Below are 17,772 nucleotides of genomic sequence, written 5' to 3'. Positions count from 1 at the left end.
ATGGCTTGTAACCCGTAATGGATTTTTCCTCCAGAAACTTGTCCAATTCCCTTTTAAAGGCATCCAGGCCAGACACCATCACCACATCCTGTGGCAGGGAGTTCCACAGTCCAACCACACACTGAGTAAAGAAATATTTTCTTTTGTCTGTCCTAACTCTCCCAACACTCAAATTTAGTGGATGACCCCTGGTTCTCGTGTTATGTGAGAGTGTAAAGAGCATCTCTTGCTCTTCCTTACACAGTTCTTTTCTGAAAACAGGAAGTGCATGATTTCCTGTTTTATTTAAAGGGACCACAAGAGTAAGGTGAAGGAGCAAGGAAATGGTCCTTTGTCAAACAGCTCTTTTTAACTAAGATGAGAAGTAAGGAGTTTGGGAAGCTTTCTTTTCTTGCATGGTCCCTTTAAACCAGGGGTGTCAAACTCATTTCATACCAAGGGCCGAACAGCATTCGTGGTGCCCGCTGAGGGATGGAAGTGATGTCATTAGGCAGGACATGATGTCATTAAACAGGTCATAACCAAAAATAAGCACTTTTTCTCACTGAGAAACTCATTAGCTGCAAATAACAGAAGAGAAAATAGACAAATCTCAATCATATTTCAAGATATGGGAGAACTGAATTTTCATGTGGGTTGCCCTTATGGCAGTAACACCTCAGCAGATGAGAGCCTGCGGGCCAGATAAAAAGCTTCTGCAGGCCGCATCCAGCCCCCGGGCCTTATATTTGACACCCCTGCTATAAACCATGTGAAGAAGGGGCAGTGTGCCTTGTCCATGGTCAAGAAACTGATGGTGTTCACAACCTCAACGCCGGGTGTCAAACAATGTGGGGCTCACATCCTCCAATGGCCCTACTAATAAATGACTCTCTCCCAAATTCCCACAGCACACCTGGGGACCAGTGTGCCACGGCACAGTGCTTGAAAATGGCTGGACTAGATCAATAAGTAAGCAGACACATTTGAATACAATGTGTAGTTTGACACCCAGTCTCACTGCTTGATTGTGTTTTGTTTCATGCCTGCTGCAGCAGGATGTTTTGGTATCTGTTTCAGCTCCTGTTTGTGAGAGGTTGCACACCCAAACTGCAGCACCCTCCATGAGCACAAGCAGTGTATTTGCTCACAAACCTCACCCCCTAATGAATCCGGATGCTCCAGCCAAAGGAGGTCCTGAGAGGTGACAAAGAGTGCGTTCTTTCGGGGTGTAACAGCTGATTACATCCTGCACATTTTGATACAATTAGGGAGATGTCAAAAGCGACCCAGCACAGATCCTTTCAACATGGGGAGTGACGAAGCCCACATTCAGGTATGGCAGGCATTTGAATAATAATTACCTGCTTGCAGCCTGCAACACCTCAGCTTTCTTGGATACCTCACTGGAAGCCTTGGCATGAGGGTTCATTTACAACTTGAGGCAAGTGAGGGATTTCAAGCGTATTTTCCTAATTGAGGGGCTTAGGAGGGCCGGAATTGATTTTTGAGGAAAGGTGGCTGATTTGTCCAAGGACTAAAGAGTGAACATTGTCATGCAGGATTAGGAATCAGGCACATTAACCTTTTGACAGTGCTGCACTGAATTTTTGTGCGGCTTGTTTTTCTTAGAGAACATTTGGAAGACAGGGGGATGAGACACAATATTTTATCTGACAGGTAGGAATTTTTCGCTGAAACAAAAAGGCACCCCTAGGAGGAAAAAAAGGCCTTTCATTGCAAAGTTACAACTCCTTCATTATTACTATTAATACTAGGTATTTATGCACCACCTTTCAACAAAATGTCACAAAGCAACTTGTATAGGAAAGTAAATGAAGAGATAGTTCCCTGCCCCACCTTCTAAAAAAAAAGTTAAAAGAAATCTGACAAACAAGCACAAACCAATGTAGAAGAGACATCAGCAAGCAGTTTCTCCAAAAAGGTACTGTTTCTTTTTCTAGGATTTGGTTTTGAATTTCCAAACCCAATACCTTCTCCTTGTACCATGTTGCTCCCTACTGCTAACAGAAGAGGCAGAAAAGCAACAACCAGTGGCATTGCTAGGGGGATACAGGACACACTGGGTGAAGTGCAAGGGGGAGGGATCAGTAGTGATCAAAATTGCCAAAATTGCAGTTTGTGGTAATAATGCTATCATGTTATATACCATTCAATGCACAATTTACAGCAGAATGTAATGAAAAAAAAGGTATGAGATATCTCCATTCTATCAAAAGTTATGGCCAAAACCCAGCGGGTTGGGGCAATGGTACATCACCATGCTCACCACCTGGGGCACTGCCCTGCCCACTGCATGGGAGGAGGTCCATCATGGAGGTGACAAGCTGACCTGCCACATTGGTGGCACAAACCCTAGTGATGCCACTGGCAACAACTACATTAGCCTGGGAACAAAAGAGTACACACAATAACCCTGCTGCAGATTTGGAAAAGGCAATCTTCCCCAACCCACAAGGCTGATTTGAGATCTCTGAAATCCTGGAACTGAGATTCAAGAAATCTGTAGGAGTAAGTATGCCAATCCCTGGGAAGAGGAGTGCAAGCTCCTTGGGAAAGGGATTTGGTCTTGGCATTTCTTAGTGTTTGCAAAACAGTCAACACGTTTTTGGGTGTAATGTGAATGTTAGTGCCTGGCGTTCTCCTCCTCACAGAGAGAAATGAAAAGGTAGGAGTTCCCCATTCCATTTGCTGCTGTTTAGTGAGCAAGGCATGGAAATCCATCCAGGACTATCGACAGGGCCACCACTTAATGCGCTCTACCACCCTGGTGAAATATCAGTGGCATGACACATCTCGTGGAGCCCTCAGCCAGAATGATCTCTGGAAACAGCAGCCTTAGGCGTAGAGACATTTCTTTGTTAAGATGCACCCATTTTTCTTGAGAGATTAGATTCATCCTCCACATTGTCTCGGGTTGGGTTTCAGGTCTCTATCCAAATGCATACTTGCCACCCTCCCCACCCCAAGATCCTATTGAGATCTCAGTGTCACAAAGTCTCCTTGTGACATGAGAGTGTTTGCAGGATGCCATGAAAAGATCTAGATGTGGTTGGCTGCTTGACTGCACATGTCTAAACATAACCAGTGTGACAATGCCTTCCAACAGTTCCAGCATCACACTGACAATGGGAAGTGTCATTGCCTCATACTTGAATAATGCCCCATACCATGATAGTGTTGACAAAAAGAAATTGGTGATGGAGCATGTACAGGATATTTTAAGATGCTGGACTTCTGGAAGCCGACATTACCCCACTGCATCTTGGCCAGAAGGAAGTTTTTGAGGGGGAGAGGCACAAAGGAAGGTGGCATCTTGAACATTGTATTAAAAGCACCAAAATGACAATGTTCCAATTTTGCTAGAAGTTTTGCAAAATTCCTAGGATTGACTGGTAAAGTTGACCCATTGCCTCTATGTAGCAACAAGACTTCTGTATACAACAATCACATCAGTATGAACTTAACTGCAAGGTGTAAACTCTTCAACAATTGTCTTTGGTATTTATGGTCTGTGGTCTATCTGCAGGGCTGGTGTTGGCGACGTGAGGCTGGGCACTGGCTGAAGGACTACATTTGTCAGAGGGCCCAACTGGCCATGCTGACCCCTGAACCTTCAGTATCATTTACAGCGCAATCCTATTTTGTGCTGGAACAGACAGACCAGGAGGCCCCAAAGTGGCTCAACTGGAGGTAAAGGGAAACTTTTCTGTTTACCCTTAGGTAAGCCACCGCAGTCCCAATGGGTCTCCTCAGACTTGTGCCACCTCTGGAGGTAGCATAAGTGGGTGGAGAATGGAGCTTGCAGCTGTTCTGCGCTGCTTGGGGAATGGGGTTGAGATCTGACATAACAGCTGGATCTCAGCCCCGTCTCCCACTCCCTGCCTGCCCGCCCCCAGGATCACCCTCCGACGGCCCTCCCCCCCACCCCAGAATACCTCCCTCCCACCTCCTCTCTGCCCTACCCAGACCCTTGGGTCGGCCAAGCTTGGCCAACTCAACCCTCCCTACCAGAGTCTGTGCAGAGGCTGGATTCAGCCTCTGCGGGCTGTCACGTGTCCCTGTGCTGTCCCAGCCGACTCTTGAATAGGTGCAAACGTGCTTTACAGTACATTTGTGACCCTCCTGGGCCAGTGCAAGGGACTTGTGGTGGTCCAAGGCACACTCAGGATTGTGGTAGTGCCCAAAGCGCCATCAAGAAAACAATAGGGCAACGATGGTGGCCCATTTATAGGGCTCTGCGCAGGCTCCCCAGCAAACACTGTCTATTTCAGTAACTTTCAACTGGTGTGCCACAGTGCATTGGTGTGCTGCAGAAGTTCTGCAGATGTGCCACAGGCGTTTGGAGAATAGCACTTGAAAATTGCTGAAAATCTCTTCCAGGTTCTGTGGCTCTGTTTCTAGGGCAACTATCTGTAGTAATGAATTGTCTGTCCCTCTTCCTCTGCCAGCTAAGGAAGCAGGCAGAGGAACAGGGACAGATAATTCATTGCTGCAGAAGGTTGCCCTAGAAACAGAGATGCAGAAGTCGGAAGAGTCTCCTGGAAGCTGGAAGTGACATCGCAAGAGGTGAACATCATAGAGTAAACCATAGAGGACAGTGTGTCATGAGAAGAAAAATGTTTAAAATCACTGGTCCGTCTGGATCTGCAAACTTTGTCACAAACCAGAGAGCCAGTGCTTTGAGATTTATATACCTAGAGGTGGGGCAGGTGTGTGTGTGTAAATGCAGAAGCAACACTGGATTGTTGGAGAGTCTTAGTGCCTCTCTTTTCCTTAGTGTTGTGTCACACTGGCTAGATTTATGCCATGTGCTGCAAATTTCCCCATTCAAAATCTTATTGCCCCCCCCTTTCTATTACATTTCTATCCCACTTTTCTTCCACCATGGGATTCAAAGGAGTGCACATGGGAGTGCCCAGGTGGACACCTAGACCTGCTTAGTTTCAGCAAGGTGGCTGTATCATGTACCTGGAGACCATGCCTAAGGAGATCAGGTCTGGTCTAGAGGGTAGAGCCTCCATTTGCCTGAAGATAACATCGGCAGGTTGCCAGTTTGAGGCCACCGGCACCGTGAATGGTGAGACCTTGAAGCAACTGACAAGCCGAGCTGAGTTATTCCACCTGCTCTTTGGTGTGAGCGAAGAAGTGTCTTGGCTGCCCTCCATGAGAGAGATGAAGGAGCTGCTTGTCAGTTTGTGTGGGAGGAAACTGGAGGCCAGAATGTGATACCAGATCAGCAAAAAGATCCATCTGAAATGTGGTTCTTGAAAGATAGAACCTTTCAATTGTAAAAATCCCTACGGGGATTTAAAACAGCCTGCCTTTGTAAACCGCCTTGAATAAAGTCTGAGGAGAACTCTGAGGACCAAGAAAGGCGGTATATAAATACCTGTATTATTATTATTATTATTATCACTCATCAGACTCTGTTCATTATGAGGCCTTAGGCAAGCCACTATTGCCTCAGCTCCCCAATCTGCAATATGGGCAAACTAACACTAGCCTACCTCACCAGACTGCTGCAAGTATTATTGAGAATAGCTATGCGCATATGTGTAGGTGAAGCATTTTGGACACTTGAAATGAGAGGACCTTTTCAAGGATGCTGCCCAGGAGATGGAATTTCCTCCCCTGACACACAGTTGTTATTTGTCCATATATCTTTCAGGCTGCAATCCTAACCACACTTTCCTGAGAGTAAGCCCCATTGAACAAAATAGGACTTACTTCTGAGTAGACCTGGTTAGGATTGTGCCCTGAGATTCCTGGCGAAGTTCAACCTGTTTGCCTGATCTTTTAATTGATGTTTTCCCTGACAACTGTCTTGTCATTAATGATGACTGCTGTTTACATATATCTCTTAATTTGTTGCTCTGTTGGTGTGTCTTACTTATTGTCTTCATTTTATATTGTCTAGGTTGGAGTTGTAAGCTGCCTTGAGGGCTGTTCATCCTGAAAAGGTGGGCCAGAACATCTTTAAACAAACCAAGATCCTGCCAATATATTTCTAATCGCTGCCTTCCAAGCAGGCAATCCTTGCTCAAATGTCTGGCATGCATCTGCTGTGGGTGTTTAAGGGCCATTATCCAGCTGCTTGGATATGTAGCAACTCTCTTAACAACAGATTTTGGGACCATTATCTCCTGGCAAAAGAGGTCTCTTCACTCTGCTGCAGACTTCCAGTGTCTCCCTGGAGAAGGCTCTTCAGGATTAATCTACAAATGGGAATAATTACATTTCCTACCCAACAAGGTGATGACAGGATAATTGTGTTTGAGATGATGAGATGCTATTATGAAGAGTTTCTGTGGCCATGCAAATAATTATTAGATTTCACAAGCATGATGCAAAAATAGGAGACTAATAAAAAGAATTATACAGCAAAAAGGAAACCCTGGGGGAAAAAAATGAATGGCCCGAACGTTGCTTGAGGGAATAGGGTGGGATTTGTGGAATAGGTAAAGATAACATCATGGTAATGTTTTTAGCTGTTCAAATGCTTACAGATTGCTGGGAAAGGGGGCGGGACTTGTGCTAATGTGAGGATGGCCAACTTGTATTGACTGGAGATCACCAAGGCAATTCCAGTGTTGTGTAGTGTTGTGTAATCACAACACAACAGTGACTGTTGTGGTGTAATCTCTGCAAGTGGCTCCTCACCCGTAGTACCCCTACCAACTCTTAATCCAGATTTGTAAAAGGTCTGCCCACAGTTTGCTCTCCTCAAGAAGAGAAAAATGCTTTTAATGTTAAGAAGCATTGATCATCCGCTCTTTTTCCACACAAGATCTTTTTGATTGCGTATGCAACATGGATATAATATGTAAATACGCATATTTGTATGGAACAGTATTCTAAGCAATGCAAAATTAACAGGTGAAAGGGGCATAATTTGCACATTGTATCCAGTTTTACTTAGAATTTTAGGTTTCTCTGTTGCAGAATTCTGAAACACCTTAGTGGAGGTTCCCAACCATGTCTACAGCTACTGTGATGCTAAATACAAAAATTCAGTGTGTTAAGGAGATAATAAAACAACATCAAATGATCATGTAAATATTTGCGGTTCCAGTGAACTCCCACCATGCTGGAGCTCCATTCAAAAATCTACAGATTCTGTGCTAATATTTAGGACCATGAGCTGGTTTAATCATTAAATCAATCAGTTAAGCCTTTTGTGTACTAATCATTGAGATCAATTAACACTGGTGGGACTGAGAGTTAAGGATACACTTGTTTATTACCCGAGGAAGAGTCTGGTTCAGGTGTATTCCTTGATAGGGAATAAGAAAAAAAACCATTCAGAATGGTATTTGCTATGATGATTATATTTTCCCTTTGGTAAAAAGGAAGCTATTTGCTTAAAATTATGTAATTGGCCAATAGCTCTGGTAGTAATGCCAGCTCTGGTAGTAAAGCCTATCTGGAGCATGTGTTCGCACAGTACTTGCAGAAGCACTGGGAGACTCCACTGCAAACCACACAGTGATGCATTTGCATAGCTGGTCCTATAGCCCAATCCTATGGACTGTTTGTGACAGCAAGAGGAGTGTCCCATTGCTGAAAAATACCCAGTGACTGGATGCAGAGTGCATTGCTGACAGACCATTCCAGGCCACTGCCACAAAGTGGTGGCAGCATTGGAGCCCCAATGCTGCAGACCATAGCTTGTGTAAGCCTCATTAAGTCAGTGATGGGGGCATGTCATGGGCAGGGAGTGGGATGCAGGGGAATTTGGGGGAGGGCAGGGGGCATTTCTGGGGAAGGAGGAGGTAGATCCCAGTGGCAGTGATTTGCACCAGGATCTTATCCTCTAAAGCCTTACCTTGGAATGTCACCTGGTTCTCTTCGGATTTACACCAGCACAATGGCTGGTGGTGGTTTGAGGAGACCCCAGAGGAGACTTACCTCTGGTTTGCCTTCAGGTAATCTGCCACTCTATAGCACGCAGAGCATGGCTGTTTTTGGCACAGCTGCATGGTATTGCCTGGCAATGGATAAGATTGGACCGCTGATGAAATTTTGCACTGAGGATTGGGTTACTCATCAGAGCCAAACTCTGCAGGACCATGTAGCCACATGTAATGATAGTTCAATGGTCCCTTCTCAGTTTCAAGGCCTCTGCAGGAGGTGAATCATGAAACTCTCGAGGAGAAGGCTGAGAGGGGCTTAAACCTTCAGCTGTCAGCCATGTTTCCCCCTCCCTCCCCAGCGGCTTTGACTACTGCCAGTGTTCTGCACATACAGCTGCTTTGTAATGTGCAGTTTGGACTTGGGCCCACTGAGTAAGAATTGGTGGAACCCCATGCAGTGTATTGCAACATCTTACACTTCCTCTTTTGCAGACAAGCACCAGTTTAAATACTCTCAAGCAAGCAAGGTGTTTTATCCATTTGTGTCTTTCCTCAATACTTGGGATGTCACCAATTACGTTACAACAGGAGTTTACAAAGAAAAGCGGGAAACTGGTTTCAGATCTGCTGAGTAAGTGCATTTTAATCCTAGTCAACGTTTTCTTCTAAGATGTCCCACAAGATACTATTCCACGGCTGGATTTTTTTTTCCTTTTCGCTGTCACTGTTGCAAACATCAACTAACACAGTCATGCCCAGCAATTAAAGCAAAACAATATTGAGTAACAGCCTATAAAATTATAGGGTAGGCTATAGAGAATGGCAGTAAATGCACAAGTAGGCTCCCAGGGAACTCCCAGCAGGTACTCTTCCCATATTGGCCAACTAGGATCCAACAGGTTGATTCTGTTTTCATACAGACTGTGGCTTTCGCAAGAAGAGAAAGAGAGCGACAGAGAGAGCACCTCCTCCCTTCCACTGGGAAAAAGCATGGGCTGGCTCAGCAGAGAACTCCTTTCCTTGGCCGTTGGTAGACAGGGGAAGATTGGATGTGTCACAAACGGTGTGGTTTCTCCCTGCATTTTTAGTTGTACAGCTATTGACCCAGTGTTAAAATCTTTATTTGTTACTGAGATAAGTAACTAATAATAATAACTAGGTATTTATATACCGGCTTTCTGGTCATTGGATTACTCCTCTGACTTTATTCAAGGCGGTTTACGTAGGCAGGCATTTCTAAATCCCTCAAGGGGATTTTTACAATCATAGAGGTTCTCTCTTTCAAGAACCAATGGATCTTCCTGGTTTGGTCTCACTTCTGGCCTCCAGTTCTCCCACGCAGGCTGACAAGCAACTCCATCTCTCACATGGAGGGCAGCCAAGACGCTTCTTGCACACACCAAGAGCAGGTGGAATCACTCAGCTCAGCTTATCAGCTGCTTCAAGGTCTCACCATTCTCAGCCGTCCAGGGAGCTGCCGGTGTCCTCGAACAGGCGACTCTCTCATGTTATCTTTGGGCTAATGGAGGCTCTACCCTCTAGACCAGACCTCCTGGAATAAGTCTTATTCCAACTCCTGTTTTCACTGTTGCAAAATGAACTGTAAGAAATGAAGAATTGGCACATGGTTAGGGCTACTAGATGCAAATGAGAATAGAGTGCCTATACTGTTAACCATTGTATAGAAGAGGAAATATTGGCAGATGAAGCTTTTTAAACCCTTCCATGCTGAGCTGCACCTGCCAAAATTCCCTCTTTATACAATGGTTTAGGCACTCTATCCTCATTTGCATCTGGTAAACCTACAAGTGGTTAAGAGTTTCTATGGCTGCAATCTTATTTACACTTACCTGGAGGTAAATCTCATTGAAACTTCCTTTCGGACTTCCTTTTGTGGAGACCTGCATGGCATTGTATACCACTGTTGGAATGGATGAAGCGACTATGTACTCTAATGAGAGTTTGTTTATTTTTGTGTACTATATTGTTTCAGTTAGCCTAGCAGAGTGGGCTCTCTTATGTCTTGAGTGCTCTGTTTTGTGAAAAATAGAATCCCATTTGGCTGCTGACAGTGGCAATGCTACCTTTGGTGTCATCCAGGGCTCATGTACAGATGCAGAAGTAAGTGGCAGTGATGTGATGATATCCATGTCACCCCCAAGCCTCTGCAGAGCACGAAGTGGCTGAAGACTGCCAAGCTCCGGTGGCTGCCATGGAGGGGTGACACCTTTTCTTTGCAGTGTTTGGCTGCAAGCCGAGCACAAAGTGGCTTGATGCAGGCATAAGACAGCTCAGCCTGGCCGATGCAGCGGGCTTTTCCTGTGGTGTCACTCCCTCAGTTGGTGTCACTGGGGGCAGTCTACTTCCCTCGCCCCCACCAAGTGATGCCCCTGGTGATCGATGTGGTTTAAATGAGTGAGAGTGCACGGTTGAGACTTCTGAAGACAGGGTTAGGGAGATAGTGGATGAGATGTAAAATAAATTATCTGCCACGGCCAGCCTTGTACACGTTGCTTCTCTTGCAACCCCAGTGTTCCTCACCTGTGAAACATGCCTTTGATCTGTCTTTATGCAACCTTGTTGGCCAATTTTATCGCTTAGCGTTACAATCCTTCATCAGCAGAAACTCACAGATTTGTTCTTGCAGACACAGGTGATCCCAGCATGTGATTCACAGGGTGCAGCTCAGGTCATTAGCTCCATCTCTGAGCCATGATTTTGCACCTGTTTTCTGTTGCTGAAGGTCTCACAAGTCCTTCAACTGCCCATCCTTTTCTTAAGACATAAGTTGTCTTGATGTTACATCACGCTGAAAGAAAAATTATGTGAATTGCTGAGGGACAAATAGTAGTGCAGGGCTGTTGTCTATTTATGGTATGGTGTGCTAGGGCCAGGGCCCGCCTCCAATGTTCTAGCTCAGCGTCCCCCTTTCCTCCACATTTCCTCTTCCTTTCTGTCCCCTTCTTTCTTCTTCATTCCAGGGAATGAAAGGAGCAGCAACAGTAGTAAATGCAAGTTGGCAGACCAAGTAGGCAGACCAAGGTGCCCCAACCAATCTACTGACTGTGGTAACTGCTTCAGTTGACCTCAAGGATGTACTGACCCTAGTTGGAGGTCTTCACCAAAGTATCTGGTTGGCTACCACTGGAAACAGGATGCTGTGCTCAGTAGAGTCTTGGACCATCTTGCGTAAGAAGTGCCTTGCTGGATCATCCCCAGAGGTTTTCTGCAAGGACACCAGCAAATAGCAGGAGTGCTTGGAAACTGGGCAGCGGTCAGTGAGTGGAGTGATCATGATCTACTTTCTACCCAACCCTGCTCTAAAACTGACAACTGTTTTCCTAAAAACGGTTTCTGTGTCATTAGACAGACACAGCTTAATTTGTGTGTCAGCTTAATTTGTAGGTATTAGAGGGTGATAGTGTTGTAGAAAGCTTCACTTGCCAAAGCTTACAGTTCCAGCCCAGAAAATGACACTTTAGCTTTACATAGCTTTAAATGCCCCAAAGAAGCAAGAAATTTAATAGTTGCAGTTTAGCCTATGACTTACTCACTCTTCCCTGCCTGCTGTTGTAAGTAGGGCTCCAGGTATACATAATTTATACCTGTTACCATTCCTCTGCTTCTATCCTACCCTCCAAAATTGGTTTTTAACATGTAGTAAGATGATCGTCATACATAGTCATGTGCAGTGTGTAGTTTGGCCTTTAATGTGGGCATCCACATTTAATGTTTGGCAGTCAGAAAATGCATGTGTTGGAGGAACAATCTAATGTGACCTAAAACACATGGAGGGGATGAAGGCAGCCTCAACTCACCCTTTATGGCAGCCCTTTCCTGAGTTCATTTCTGGTGACTGTTTTCTACCAGCTCTGAAGGTTATGGGGGACATTTGTCTCCACACTAGTTTTCTTGAAAACTGATAGAGAGAAAGAGAGAACAAGTTTCACTAAAATTATGACTCCATCTTATCAGGCTGTGTTGCCAGAATTTATGTTCCAGCAACGCATCCCAGCTTACAGTATCATGAAACATGAGCCATTTAATTATTTGATTTTGTCTTTAAACTGCTTTGTGAATGTTTTTGTTGAAAAGCAGTATATAAATATTCTTGATGATGATGTGTTGTTGTGCAATACCTAGATCCTCAGGTGCTGGTAAGTTGGCACAGTGGGTGGGCTGTGGACATGAAGGGGAGGAATGGGGGTGTTGGAGGAGGAACCAGGGACAAGAGGGGAGGGGTGGATCCAGCAGTAATCATGCATGGTAGATCTTATCCCCTCTTTTTAAAACCTCTCTGTTCCTTTTCTCTCCTTGGATATGTACCACAAAAATGGATGGCGTATGTCAGAAAAGACTCATAAGCAGACTATAGGCTTACAGAGAGGCAAGTAAAAGTGTTTTTTTTACGTACCTCTTGTTTGCCTTCAGGTCACACCTCCACCATTGCATGCAGCGCACACCTCTTGAGCACAGCTGCGTGCTATAGCATGGTGGGGGATAGGATTGGGCTGTTAGTGAAAACATTTTCTCACTAATAAAGGAATCATTTATGGCATGCAACTGGGAAAGGCAAAACTGGACTTCTTAGACTTTTTCCTGCAGATGTTAGCAACCTTAAATTTATCTTGTATGGATAGTTTACATTTGCTGATGAATGTCAGCAATGCCAAGTAGGAGGCTTTCTCTGCAAGGGATAATTTCTAATCTCCTAGTTATCATGAATGGAATCTATAAAATTGACTGCATCTGCAAGAAGGAAATCTTCGGTCAGCATGAAACCTTTAGAATGCTTTGTCCACACTAGGCAGCCTGGAACTACCATGTCATACTACTAACACTACTACTACTGCACACACCAGAACTGAACAAACACAAGAGGGAGAGTGCAGAAAACATTGGAAGTCAATGATGTGGAAATTTCATCTTCAGGTTGCTGTGGGACAACTGAGTGAACATAAGATACTGTTCTTTTCTTGGAATTTCAGTTAAGAAATTCCCTTTCTCTGAAGGTCAGTCATTGAGCCAGAGTAGAGTCATGCCGCACTTTCTACATGTGCTAATATATGTTCTCTCAGGAACCCTTAAAACCACCTTGAAAAGACAACCTCCTATTGAGGTTGGCCCGAGGTGGGGAGGAGGAGGTTCTGGGCTCAGTGCTGGTAGATGTAAGAGTTGTGCTAGAAACATTTTTAATTCACAGCACACTCCACTAAACTGGCTCTCCTAAGTCTTCTGCACCAAATGTCTCCTTCCTCTTCCCTCTGTTGTCTCATATGTTGTATTCAGGTTCAGTAAATTTACAGCCCATCCAGCCTCACCCTACTCTTTCCTTGAACTGCATATAACCCTGTTTATTTTACCAATGCTTATAAAATAGTCATACCTCAGCAGGCTACACCTCCCCCTGGGGAGGATTCCTGAAATTTGCTTCAAATTTCATTTTTTGACTTTTCCATTCATTTCCTTTCCTGTATAGAAAGTATTCCAAAATGTGAAAAGACTCCCAAGGATTCCTTTGTTTTGCAAAGCACCATTTCGGATGAGAAAATTGCAGCATTGCTGCAAGACAAGTTTAGCACGTGGCTTTGAGGTAAAGTGTATGTGTGTATTTATGAAAAGCCTATATGGGAAACCAATTGGGGAGACTGAGGGCATGTTTGACGAGTGGTAATTAAAGTAAAAAATTAAAATGGAAACAACTAATTAGGCTTTCTTTCTTTTGGTTTTCTTTCTTCTGCAGAAACAGGTAGCCGCTCAAGGAAGTCAGGTGAACTTGTCTCCAACGCTCTCTGTGAGAATGTCTGACTGTTTATGAATGTTGTTTGACATCTGGGGCCTAACTTTGCATAGTAGCTATGTGCCACCTCCTGATTTTAGAAATGGGCTATGTCAGATGCAAGGGAGGGCACCAGGATGCAGGTCTCATTATCTGGTGTGCTGGCTGGGGCATTTGGTGGGCCGCTGTAAGATATAGGAAACTGGACTAGATGGACCTATGGCCTGATCCAGTGGGGCTGTTCTTATGTTCTTATGAACTCTTTACTGCATCTGAAGGGCAGGGGGTCTGGTCTAGAGGGTAGAGCCACCGTTAAGCCTGAAGATAACACCCAAAGGTCACTATTCGAGATCATCAGAAGCTTCCATGAGCCACGAGACCTTGAGAACCGTCTGACAAACTGAGTTGAGCTATTCCGCATGCTCTTCAGTGTGAGTGAAGAAGCCGTCTCAGCTGCCCTTTAGTGAGAAAAAAGGAGCTGTTTATCAGTCAGCATGGGAGACCACTGTGGCCAGAAGTTATACCAAACTGTGAAAGATCCATCTGGAATGTTGTTTGTTCCTGAAAGATTAAAACTTCTTTGTTATTGCAGAATCTCCCTGGGGGTTTAGTGAAAGCCTGCTTATGTGAACCGCCTTGTATTAAAGTCAGAGGAGTAATCCAGTGAACAAGAAAGGCAGTACATAAATACTGGTTGTTATTATTATTATCTTTTACATCAAATCCTGATGAGTCTGGGGGGGGAGGCATTTTGAAAGAGGTGATTTAAGCAGACAAGTAATGTGGGGTGGAAAAGTGTGCTTAACTCTTTGCATGCAGTGCTCTACTCCAAATTATCCTGAAGCTGCTCTTCCCCTTCTCACCGATGGGTTTCCTTCTAAATTTATGTTTTTGAAGACAAAAACACATTTGGAGCCTTGCAGGTTAAAAAAAATACACAGCGGTGGCATCACAAGGGTTGGTGTCACCTGGGGTGGTAACTTATGATGTCATGGTCAACCCCATGGACCTCCTCATAAATGTGATAATAAAATTGTTGGCAACCTTCAGTCTCGAAAGACTATGGTATCGCACTCTGAATGGTGGTTCTGGAACAACGTCTAGTGTGGCTGAAAAGGCCAATTCGGGAGTGACAATCCCTTCCACACCGGGAGCAAGTGCAGTCTGTCCCTGGTCTGTCTCCCTGGCTAGGGCCTTCCTTCTTTGCTTCAGTCTGTTGGCCAAGTGTCTCTTCAAACTGGGAAAGGCCATGCTGCACAGCCTGGCTCCAAGCGGGCCGCTCAGAGGCCAGGGTTTCCCACTTGTTGAGGTCCACTCCTAAGGCCTTCAGATCCCTCTTGCAGATGTCCTTGTATCGCAGCTGTGGTCTACCTGTAGGGCGCTTTCCTTGCACGAGTTCTCCATAGAGGAGATCCTCTGGGATAGTATCCTCTCCAGTGTGCGAAGCCTGGGTAAAGAAGGTATGGAGGATAGGCTGTTACCCATGCAGCAAATCCCCCCTCTCCACGCCGCTGGAATGGTCCAATGGAAAGGCAGAAGCCAATATGGTTGGTTCTAGTGGCGTCGCAGGAGCGTGTCTGTGTACAGCCACGAACCGCCTCAGGGACTCCGGAAATGTGATAATAATGTAATAATAAACAACAACACCCAATTATTCACCCAAAACCCAACAAATCCATAACCAACAAAAAACCAGAGGGAAACTTTATGACACTCGTAACTGAATAGGGGTTCTAGTATTAGCTCTGATACATGGAATTGAGAGCTGACTCATACTAACTCCTTACTGGTTTCATGCTCTGACAGAACACCTCCTCATTGGCTCTCAGAAAAATCAGTCTCATTGTTCCATGTTAAGAAAATCCACTTTTTTCATGAGCCAGTTGTGTTTTCCTTTTCTGGTTATTTGGCTATAACTTATGATAGACTACAGATAATTCAACACATTTTCTGCATGTTTCTGCATACATTCTGCATGTTTCTGCATTCTGCATGCATTCTGCATTAAATTGCCTTTCTAATGATAAATATAGCTTTTTGGTATTATTCATAGATGCAAATTTTCCAAAAGGTCTCCACAATTTTGGCCACTAGTGGTGTCACCTCCCCCTCCCCATGGCATCTTCTGGTGCAGTCTGCCCCTGGCACCCCAGTGATGCCACTCACACACATCTTAGGAAGCTGTTTTTGATAGAGAAGTGGTAAGGCAGCAAAGGGTTAAGCACCACTTCCTTGTCATTGCTCCATTCCAAATTGGTGTTCCTGTGCTGGATTTTACTTGGGGGGGGGGGGGAAGAGTAAAAAAGGATTCAGCTGTATGCACTTGCAAGTAACGTGGAAATCACTGCTTTGGATCTCATCCATGAATTCACTGAGTAATCCCATTAAGGCAGCAATTGTTACCCTGCACATCCCTGATCTTGTCTGATCTCAGAAGCTAAGCAGGGTCAGGCCTGGTTAGTACTTGGATGGGAGACCACCTGGGAATACCGGGTGCTGTAGGCTTATACCATAGTCTTTCGAGACTGAAGGTTGCCAACCAATCCCATTAAGTCAGCTTCCATTCTGTGCCCTCTATATCCAACATCAGGAAATTAATACTGGCCACCATAAAGGATTGTTGTACAACTTATATAAGGTGTGTTAAGTACTGTACTTTGAACACTAAACAACAACAAAAATAGAAAACAAAAAAAGCACTAAATGTTAAGTTTTGTGATGGGGGCTTGTCGGAGTTCACGAGTAACACATATACCTAGCTCAGATGTAACATGAATCCATGGTTAAGTGCTGCATGCATAAACTGTGAGAAGCCATGGCATTCAGGGCTTCCACTTCCACCTGTCTTGTGTGAGAGAGAAGGAGACTGAATGCTTCCATTTCTTACCCTAAAACTGCAGTTTCCTGGTTGAACTGAATACAAAGACTCAAAGAGAAGGATTGGGGCAAAGTCTTTAAATCCCTCTCCTCCTGACAGTTAGGCACTGACCGAAGGCACTGGTATCAAGAGGAGGTATCTTTATCCTCCCAAGCTCTAGAACAGGGATCTCCAAACTATGGCCTGGGGGGCCACATCTAGCCCACCACAAAATTTTATCTGGCACTCAGCAACTTAAAATATTTTTTCCCAACCACGCAGTTGGACTGTTAACATGTGCAGTTCTGTCTGCCACACTCCTTTCCATATGGCCAGAGTGGTATGAGCCTGGCTAACCCTCATTTTTCAGCCACCTAGGAAGGTGACTAAAAGGTCAATCCTATGCATGTTAACTGGGGTCCCACTGATCTCCATGAGATTTATCTGGACAATAAGGTAATCTACCTCCTAATGTTTCACAGATGAAAACAGAAGCGTAAACCCATTTTCATAGCAAGGATTGGTGTCATAAGGCTCAATCTTATTTGAATGCAGGGAGAAATAGGAGGACCTTAAAGACTGGCTCCCTAGTCACATCCCTGGGGGTCAGACAGCAGGAACTGGACCTACCAGCAGGGCACCCATGCCAATGCCTGTTGGGATAGAGAACTACTGAGAGGATCCCTATCTGCCAACGAAAGGATGAGACATGTGATTGAGTCAAAGTTTTTATTACATGGTATCAGTGATGGTGTGACATCACAAGGAGAAACATACAGGTGGGTCAACAGCTCTCTTATTCCAGTAGGGCTGTTGTGCCATTGCAAATTATCCAACAGGTGGCCAAGTAACTGGTACCCATGAGGACTGGCTGCACCAGTTGTTTCACTGTCTCCCTGGATCTGTAAGTCAGTGACCTGGCTGGGCAGTGACTGGGCTCATGCTGGTCGCTGTAGGCAGGCAGCTTCCCCCAGGGTTTGCATGATGTCCTCACCTGTGGGATGGGTGCTTGTGGGGAGCAAGAGATAACATGGAATAAGTGACATGGCATGGCCTGCAACAGCAGCATGCATTTTCAAAGGATAGCTGGGGTGAGCAAAGGGGGATCCCTATCTGCTAACGCAGTTGGATGTGATCCAACCACTGTTTTTACTGGACTGTATTGCTGATGGGACAGCATGTGAGAGGGAGAGCCAACTCCCTTCTTCTAGCAGGGCTGCTGTGCTGTTGCATGTTATCCAGTGGGGCTTGGCTGCACTAGTTGGTTGGCTGCCTGTGCT

The 17,772-nt window shown here is 45.0% G+C and overlaps 1 pseudogene; it reads left to right on the top strand.

Annotated features, from left to right (window-relative positions):
- The first annotated feature begins 16,023 nt into the window (after positions 1 to 16,023).
- On the top strand, positions 16,024 to 16,140 carry LOC136642368 (5S ribosomal RNA; annotated as a pseudogene).
- The last annotated feature ends 1,632 nt before the right edge of the window (positions 16,141 to 17,772 follow it).

Source organism: Tiliqua scincoides, chromosome 2 (assembly GCF_035046505.1).
Source record: "Tiliqua scincoides isolate rTilSci1 chromosome 2, rTilSci1.hap2, whole genome shotgun sequence".
Lineage (NCBI taxonomy): Eukaryota > Metazoa > Chordata > Lepidosauria > Squamata > Scincidae > Tiliqua > Tiliqua scincoides.
The sequence above is the reverse complement of the archived record's forward strand: the minus strand, read 5'-3'. Positions and strand labels throughout refer to the sequence as shown.